Genomic DNA, 8212 nt, shown 5'->3' on the forward strand with positions numbered 1-8212 from the left:
AACACAGCAGTGGTATCGTAATGCTGACTGAAGAGTTTTCACCGCTCACAAGCAACGTGGATTGCTCAAAATTTTGGAGGACTTGGCAGAGGTCCAACATGGTGGCCCAATCAGATCCACAGAAGCTTGGTAGCTGCCCGGATGCGCCTCGGTACTGCGCCGTCATGTACTGGACCACTGCACTCTTCTGCTCGCAAAAGCGTGCTAGCATGTGCAGCGTCGAATTCCAGCGCGTGGGTACGTCACACACCAAGCGATGGTTCGGTAGATTGAACCGCTCCTGCATCTTGGTGAGTCCCTCCGAAGCGGTACTGGACTTTCGGAAATATTTGGCCACTCGTCGCACCTTCAGCAGAAGATCTGCCACGCCTGGGTATGTCCTCAGGAACCGTTGAACAACTAGGTTCATAACGTGTGCCAGGCAAGGGATGTGTCTCAGCTTAGCCAACTTTAAAGCGCGAATGAGATTGCTCCCATTGTCACACACAACCATGCCTGGTTTCAGGTCCAGCGGTGCCAGCCACAAATCGGTCTGTTCCTTGATTCCCTTCCAAATTTCTTCACCTGTGTGCTGCTTATCTCCAAGGCAGATCAGCTTCAGTAAGGCTTGCTGACGCATGGCAACAGCTGTGCTGCACTGCTTCCACGACGACCCTATTGCTGGGTTACCGATGCGCGATGAGGTACAGCTTTGAGAGGCGTTGGAGGAGAAGGAGTCAGTCGAGATTGGTGCCTCTGAGGGATGCTGGTCCAGCAGTTTGCGGCGCAGGCAACACCCGCGCCGTAGCCGGTGAGAAGGAGTCACTGCCAGGCTCCACAAGGTTCACCCAGTGCGCCGTCAGGGAGATGTATCGACCCTGTCCAAAGGCACTCGTCCAGGTGTCTGTGGTGAGGTGAACCTTGCAGGCAACGGCATTTTTCAAGCTTCTGGTTATTTTGCTAACCACGTGCTCATGTAACGCTGGCACTGCAGACCGCGCAAAATAGTATCGGCTGGGAACCACGTAACGTGGGATGGCAAGCGCCATCATGCGCTTGAAGCTGTTTGTCTCCACCACGCGATATAGCAGCATTTCGCAGGCCACAAACTTGGCTATGCTGGCTGTTAGTGCCACGGCCCGGGGGTCATTTGCTGGCAATTTTCTCTTGCGCTCAAACATCTCCGGGACAGACAACTGAACCGTAGGATCAAACACTGAAGGACAGTTGGTTGTTGTTGTCGTGGTGGTTGAAGATTGGGAAACTTCAAGAGGACTGTTGCGGAAACTGACATCGTCATCTACTACGGATGTTTGTGCACCACGTAATGGCTGGGCTGCTGCTGAGGAGGGTCTGGTGACAACGGAGGCAGTGTTGCTGGGGGCTGGAAGTGAGCCGCTACCCTGGCCTTGCGTGTTTGACCACAGAGTGCTATGTTTGGCTACAATGTGGCGGCGCATGCTGGTGGTGGAGAGGTTGTTGACATTTTTCCCCCTGCTCAGTCGGGTCCTGCACACCTTGCAAATCACCATGGTAACATCCACCCTGCAGTCTTCAAAGAAAGCCCAGACTTTTGAGCTCCTGCTTTGCTGGCGAGTTTGCTTCGTGCCTCTTTGGCGTCTCACTTCTACGGCTACGCCTGTTGTGTCCGAAATACCCCGCCTACTTTGTGGCACACGGCGAACTCTTGCAGCAGTGGGTTCTGCAGCAGACTCATCTGTACTGCTGCTATCCCGACGGCGAGGTTCTACTCGATAATCCGGGTCTGTGTCCACATCGTCCAAAACCTCCTCTTCCATCTCCTCATCTGTGACTGTGTCTGTGTGCAGTGGACTAGAGCTCCCCAGAACACCCTCTGCGCACCTCACTCCCATGTCTTCAAGATGTTCTTGGTGGACCTCCTGCAATTCCAATTCCTGCGCACATTGCTCAGGGATTTGGGTGTCTTCGTCCTCGCCTTGCATTTGAATGAGTGGTGCAGTTTCCTCGCACAATGGTTGTGAATCCGGGCACAACATTTCTGGCTGTTCCATTGTTTGTGGGGGTAGGAGTGGGAATAGCTCCTCCGAAGAGCCCATTGTGTCCGGAAATAATTGTTCGGACTGGTTATTTGGCCATTGTGTGCATGGTGTAGCTGCTGGTTGTGTCACCTTTGTGCCAACTGGCTCCTTGTAACTGGCAGAGGACCTCGTGCGTGACAAGGATGTGCTGGTGCTGCTGCTGCTTAACTCGCTGCTGGATGCTTGAGAGGTCAACCAATTCACTATCCGGTCCTGCTCTTGGATTAGTGAGGGTTGTTTGTCTGGCACACATGGGTGGTATTGAGTGGGTTTTCTTAGGTGCTCCACTGCGGCCTCTACGTGAACCGTCAGGGGAAACACCTCTTCCCTTGCCCCTCCCTCTTTCACTGGATTTCTTCATTATGGTTGTACTGATCCCAGCAGTACACGCACACTGACTGACAGTACAGTGGCAATAAGACAATGCTATATAGTGCTATATACTGGTGATGACGGACGGAAGTACTACTGATCCCAGCAGTACACGCTGACTGTGGCAATACAGTGGCAATAAGACAATGCTATATAGTATGCTATATACTGGTGATGACGGACGGAAGTACTACTGATCCCAGCAGTACACGCTGACTGTGGCAGTACAGTGGCAATAAGACAATGCTATATAGTATGCTATATACTGGTGACGGACGGAAGTACTACTGATCCCAGCAGTACACGCTGACTGTGGCAATAAGACAATGCTATAGAGTATGTTATACACTGGTGACGGACGGAAGTACTACTGATCCCAGCAGTACACGCTGACTGGCAGTACAGTGGCAATAGACAATGCTATATACTGGTGGCGGAAGTACTACTGATCCCAGAAGTACACGCTGACTGGCAGTACAGTGGCAATAGACAATGCTATATACTGGTGGCGGAAGTACTACTGATCCCAGCAGTACAAGCACGCTGCAGTAGTATGACTAGGAGGCTGGGGGGGCCCTGGCTAGCCTAGCTGGTGAGAGAGTCTAACCTGCCTGCCTACCCAAAGCTAAACCCAACTTCAAGTGGCGGAGAAATGACGCGGTTCGGGTATTTATTTACCCGAACCACGTGACCCGCTCGGCCAATCACAGTGCGAGCCGCGTGTTCGAGCCCGAACCACATGACCCGCTCGGCCAATCAGCGCGAGTCGAACGTTCGGGGAACGTTCGGCCATGCGCTGTCAGGCCGAACATAAGTTCGGCCACATGGCCGAACGCATGGTCGAACACCACGAGGTGTCCGGCGGAGCCCGAACCGAACTCGAACAGCCCAAAATCCGGGCGAACCCGAACAGTGGCGAACACTGTTCGCCCATCACTAGTGCAGAGTACCTTTGGATCCCTTATCAGTTCACTAGAGTCAACATCCCATACTCCACTCTTTACACTGTGATGTCTAACCTATAAGGGCCCATTCACACTAGAGCGTTTTGCCACGATTTCGGAAAAAAGCTCAAACGCTAGCGCTTTTTAAAAGTGCTACTGCAATAAAACCCTATGGGCCCATTCTTACTTGGGCAATTTACACTAATCGCCGCAAATCACCCAAAAATTGCGAAACGCAAACGCGTCGCCTGCACCATTTTCAGGCGATTTCCCGGCGATCGCGTTTCAGTGCTATAGAAGCTTAAACGCGATCGTGGAAAAATCGCAGCAGTGTTCAGTGATTTTTCTGCTGAAAAAATCACTGGCGTTTTGCGCTTTTAAGTGTGAATGGGCTCTCAGTGAGATTCTACACTTTGAGGCTAGGTTCACAGTGGTCAGTTGCATAACACGCGCTATGAGTGTTAACTGAAATAGAGACTGGACAGACTTTAATGCAAAGCCAGCATGCAGTGAGTTAAAATAACACCAGCAAAAATCAAAAAACTCAAGGTGTCTACCGCAGACCTATTTAATTGAAAAACCCAATCCGTACAACCATAGAAAATCCGCCTTATTCTCCCTTAAAAATAGCGACAACACAACCATTTGTCAGTGAGCATCAGCTGATGTAATGTAGTGTATGCCATTTGGCTGAATGTACTGATGTGTTCATGTATGCTAATTTGAGATATCAGTATGATATTCGGTCATTTATAAACTGTAATACCAAGTTTGTTTTGTATATGATTTCGTGTCCATGCGGACTAAAATACGTCGGAAGCGCTGCGTCCTTTGAAAGTACGCATCCAGGAACACATTAGTAATATAAGACATGCTGTGGTGGGTAGTCCCCTAGGAGAACATTTTCAATTGTATCACAACAGTGACCCAGAAAAATTAAAGTTCAAAGGTTTCTTTAAGGCTACTTACACAGTGGGACGTTGCGTTTGATGCGACGTTAAAGTCGCACAACATGCTCCTAACGCAGCACATGTAGGTTATAAAATTGGACGTTATTTTGCATAGCGTTGTGTCTCTTGGTGCGCCGATTTCGTCGCATACTGATGGAACAAAAACTGCGCATGCGTTACATTTAAAAAAATAAAAAAACATTACTGAGCATGTGCAACACCAATAACACAGCACATTTATTGCTAAATGCACAGCATGCAGCACTTTCTAAATATTGCTACACGTTACACACAATGCAAGTGTGCACTGTGAATGTCGCACAGACTTTGTATTGCTGTGCGTTAGTCTGCATTATACATTTTTATAATGTGCAACTTTAACGTCCCACTGTGAAAGAGACCTAAAGCGGTATAAAACCCTGACATAATATTCAACAAAAACATGTTTTCCTACTCTTTATATGCCATATGGTTATCATATTTGCATTTGTGCATAGTGTCACAAGAGCCCCACTGGCCGTGAACACGCAAAACCGTCCGATCCGATTCTAGCACACAGATTGAGAGCTATGGACGCAATCTGCGTAGAATTGGCGGAGTTTGAGCGTCACGACGCAGTAGGGAGCCTGTGAGGTTACGAAAATACACTTTTACTCCAACCCAGGGGTAGATTTGCCACCATCTCTGTTTTCTATCAGCCCAGAGAAAACTGCTAACTGGCTATAGACCTGTGAAACAAACAACCGGTTAAAACTGTGCAATTCCTATCTATCTATCAAAACAGTAGCGTCCCTTCGGAAGTTTAGGTCTCGTCTGTGTATACTGAATAGAAGGTTTTACTGAGAGGTAAAGACCTTTTAAAAAGCCTTTATTTGTTACAATATAAATAATTAATATATACAGACAATCGTGAACAATTAAACGATGAGAGACAGTGATAACACAGTACATAAAAGAAAAAGGGATAAAAAGAACGAATACTTATGATTCTGTGGAAAGTCCGTTCGGGAAAAGACAAAGTTCCTTTGTTGCAGTTAGTTCGCAATATGGCCGAACCACATGGCCGTTGCTCCGCCTGCAAGATGGCCACTGCTATTTCCCCAAGCAGTGGCAGTCTTTTCGGTATGATGGAAAGTGGGGGAATTGGCTGGGGGTCCTCATGCAATCAGTTTTGAGCACTGACATTTCTGGGCGGAGTCTCAAGCTCAGCCCAGGGGCGTGTCAGGCAGTGAGTTCTCAGGGGAGGAACTTCCAGCCATCCACAAAATATGTCCAATTTCATACCCCGCCGGGGTTTTGTCGCACATGCAAACCGATTTCATATTCAGATTGGGCTGAGAATACACGTTCATAGGACATCAAACTTGCAATATTTGGGGCGCACGGGGACCCCATTATTCATATCTCAGCCCCTGCTCGGGTTACCTGGCTATGTCTAGTATCACCATATTCTACAGAATTAGGGAAACAAAATTATGTAATTTTCATATTCCTCCAATGGATGGTATTTGCAAAATGTGACAAAGTTATCAACACCATGCATTCCATACTCAGTTTAGTCGGTGCCGTCAAGACTGGGAGGAATGTAGGTGTCAATAGACCTCATGCTGTGCTAGCTTCCCCTGTTGAATAGACTCTGTTGGTATTTCAGCTCTGCCCAATTAGCACATTAGTGTCACCAGAGCTTTTCCGGGAGCCTTAACAGGATTTCTTGCTAAACCAGGTTGCTTTAGCCATATGCTAACGCAGGCCCATTCAGCCCTCATGGCAAAAGGGGGGGGGGAAGGCAGGAAGGAAAAACTTCTATTTTAAAAATAAAGAATGTCAGTTTTCCGATCACGGTTGCGATCGGACAATCGGCCGCGAATCCTCGGACGACTGGGCGTCGCCCGGCGTCACACCTCCCCCTTCCCGAGCTCTGCTCAGGGAGGTGTCAACAGGACGCCTTCCGTAGCAGCTATTGGCGCTGTTGGGTCGGGTTCCCCCTGACACCGCGACAGCCCATCAGCGTTTTGGTGTCGGCTGCCTGCTTTGTGTTGGATCGTAAAGTCGTACTGCTGCAATGACAGGCTCCACCGTAGGAGCTTGCCGTTGGTTCCAGCAGTACGGTTTAGCCAACTCAGGGGATTGTGATCAGTGACGATCGTGAAGGAGCGGCCGTACAGATACGACTGCAGTTTCTGTAGGGCCCACACGATCGCCAGGCACTCCTTTTCAGTTGTGGAGTAGGCTACCTCTCGGGGCAGGAGCTTCCGGCTCAGGTAGAGGATAGGGTGTTCATCCCCCTTTCCATCCACCTGGCTGAGGACTGCGCCGAGACCGTAGTCAGAGGCATCGGTTTGCACCACAAACCGACGACTGAAGTCTGGGGCCTGAAGCACAGGGGCGCTTGCGAGGGCCTGCTTCAAGGCCTGGAAGGCATTCTCGCAAGCGGGGGTCCAGCTAACAACCTTGGGGTGCCTCTTGCTAGTGGCATCGGTCAGGGGCTTCGCCAGTGTACTATAGGCGGGAACAAATTTCCTATAGTAGCCGGCGGTCCCCAGGAACGCCTGGACCTGCTTTTTCGTGATAGGTCGAGGCCATGCCAGGATGGCGTCCACCTTTCCCGTGTCAGGTTTCAGGGTGTTACCCCCCACCCGGTGACCTAAGTACTGCACCTCGGTCATGCCAATCTGACACTTACTCGGTTTAACCGTCAGATTGGCCATGGCCAGCCTCTCTAGTACCTGGGACAGGTGTTTGAGGTGTTCTTCCCAGGTGGGGCTGAACACCGCAATGTCATCCAGATACGCTACAGCGAACCCTTGCATTCCCTCTAGCAGGTCGTTCACGGCCCGCTGAAACGTGGCGGGGGCGTTCTTCATCCCAAAGGGCATCATCGTGAACTCGAAGAGGCCGAAAGGGGTGATGAAGGCCGACTTTTGCCTCGCGTCAGGTGCAAGTGGTATCTGCCAATACCCCCGGCTCAGATCCATGATTGATAGGTACCTGGCTGATGCCAGTGTATCTAGCAGCTCATCAATGCGAGGCATGGGGTAGGCGTCTGTAGTGGTGATGGCGTTCAGTTTCCTGTAGTCTACGCAGAACCGAGTTGTCTGGTCCTTCTTGGGGACCAGGACAACAGGGGCTGCCCAGGCACTACTGGACTTTTGAACCACCCCTAACTCCAGCATCTCCCTCACCTCCTTCTGCATGTCCGCCTGTACCTCGGGAGAGACACGGTAAGCGGATTGCCTGATGGGGGGATGGGTACCTGTATCTACCCCATGCACCGCCATACTGGTCCGCCCCGGGATACCGGAGAAGGTGTGCTGGTACTGGCCCAGCACCTTCTGTAACTGCTCTTGCTGGGCTGAGGCGAGCTGTGGATTGACGTTTAGGTCGCCGTCCACATCTCGTACGTCAGCCAGCAGGTCTAACAGGGGGTCTGCCTCTCCCTGCTCTAACCGGCTGCACACTGGCAGCGCATACTGGGTCCTGTCATGGTGGGCCTTCAGCATGTTTACATGAAAGCTCTTCTGCTTCCTGCCCCCCATGTTCACTAGATACGTCAGAGGGTTTAACCGCTGCACTACAGTAAAAGGCCCCTCCCAGGCTGCTTGCAGCTTGTTCTGCCTCACGGGAAGAAGGGCATATACCTTGTCACCCACATCAAATGACCGCTCTCCAGCAGTGCGGTCGTACCATGCTTTTTGTTTGGCCTGAGCCTGGGCCAGGTTGTTGGTCACTACTGCGGACAGGGACTCCATTTTGTCCCTGAACTTGAGGACGTAATCGACCACGGAGACATCAGCGGGGTCGCCCTTGCCCTCCCATGTCTCCCGCATCAATTGTAAGGGTCCTCGGACATTCTTTCCATACAGGAGTTCAAACGGGGAAAACCCGGTTGACTCCTGCGGCACCTCCC

Source organism: Hyperolius riggenbachi, chromosome 3 (genome assembly GCF_040937935.1).
Source record: "Hyperolius riggenbachi isolate aHypRig1 chromosome 3, aHypRig1.pri, whole genome shotgun sequence".
Lineage (NCBI taxonomy): Eukaryota > Metazoa > Chordata > Amphibia > Anura > Hyperoliidae > Hyperolius > Hyperolius riggenbachi.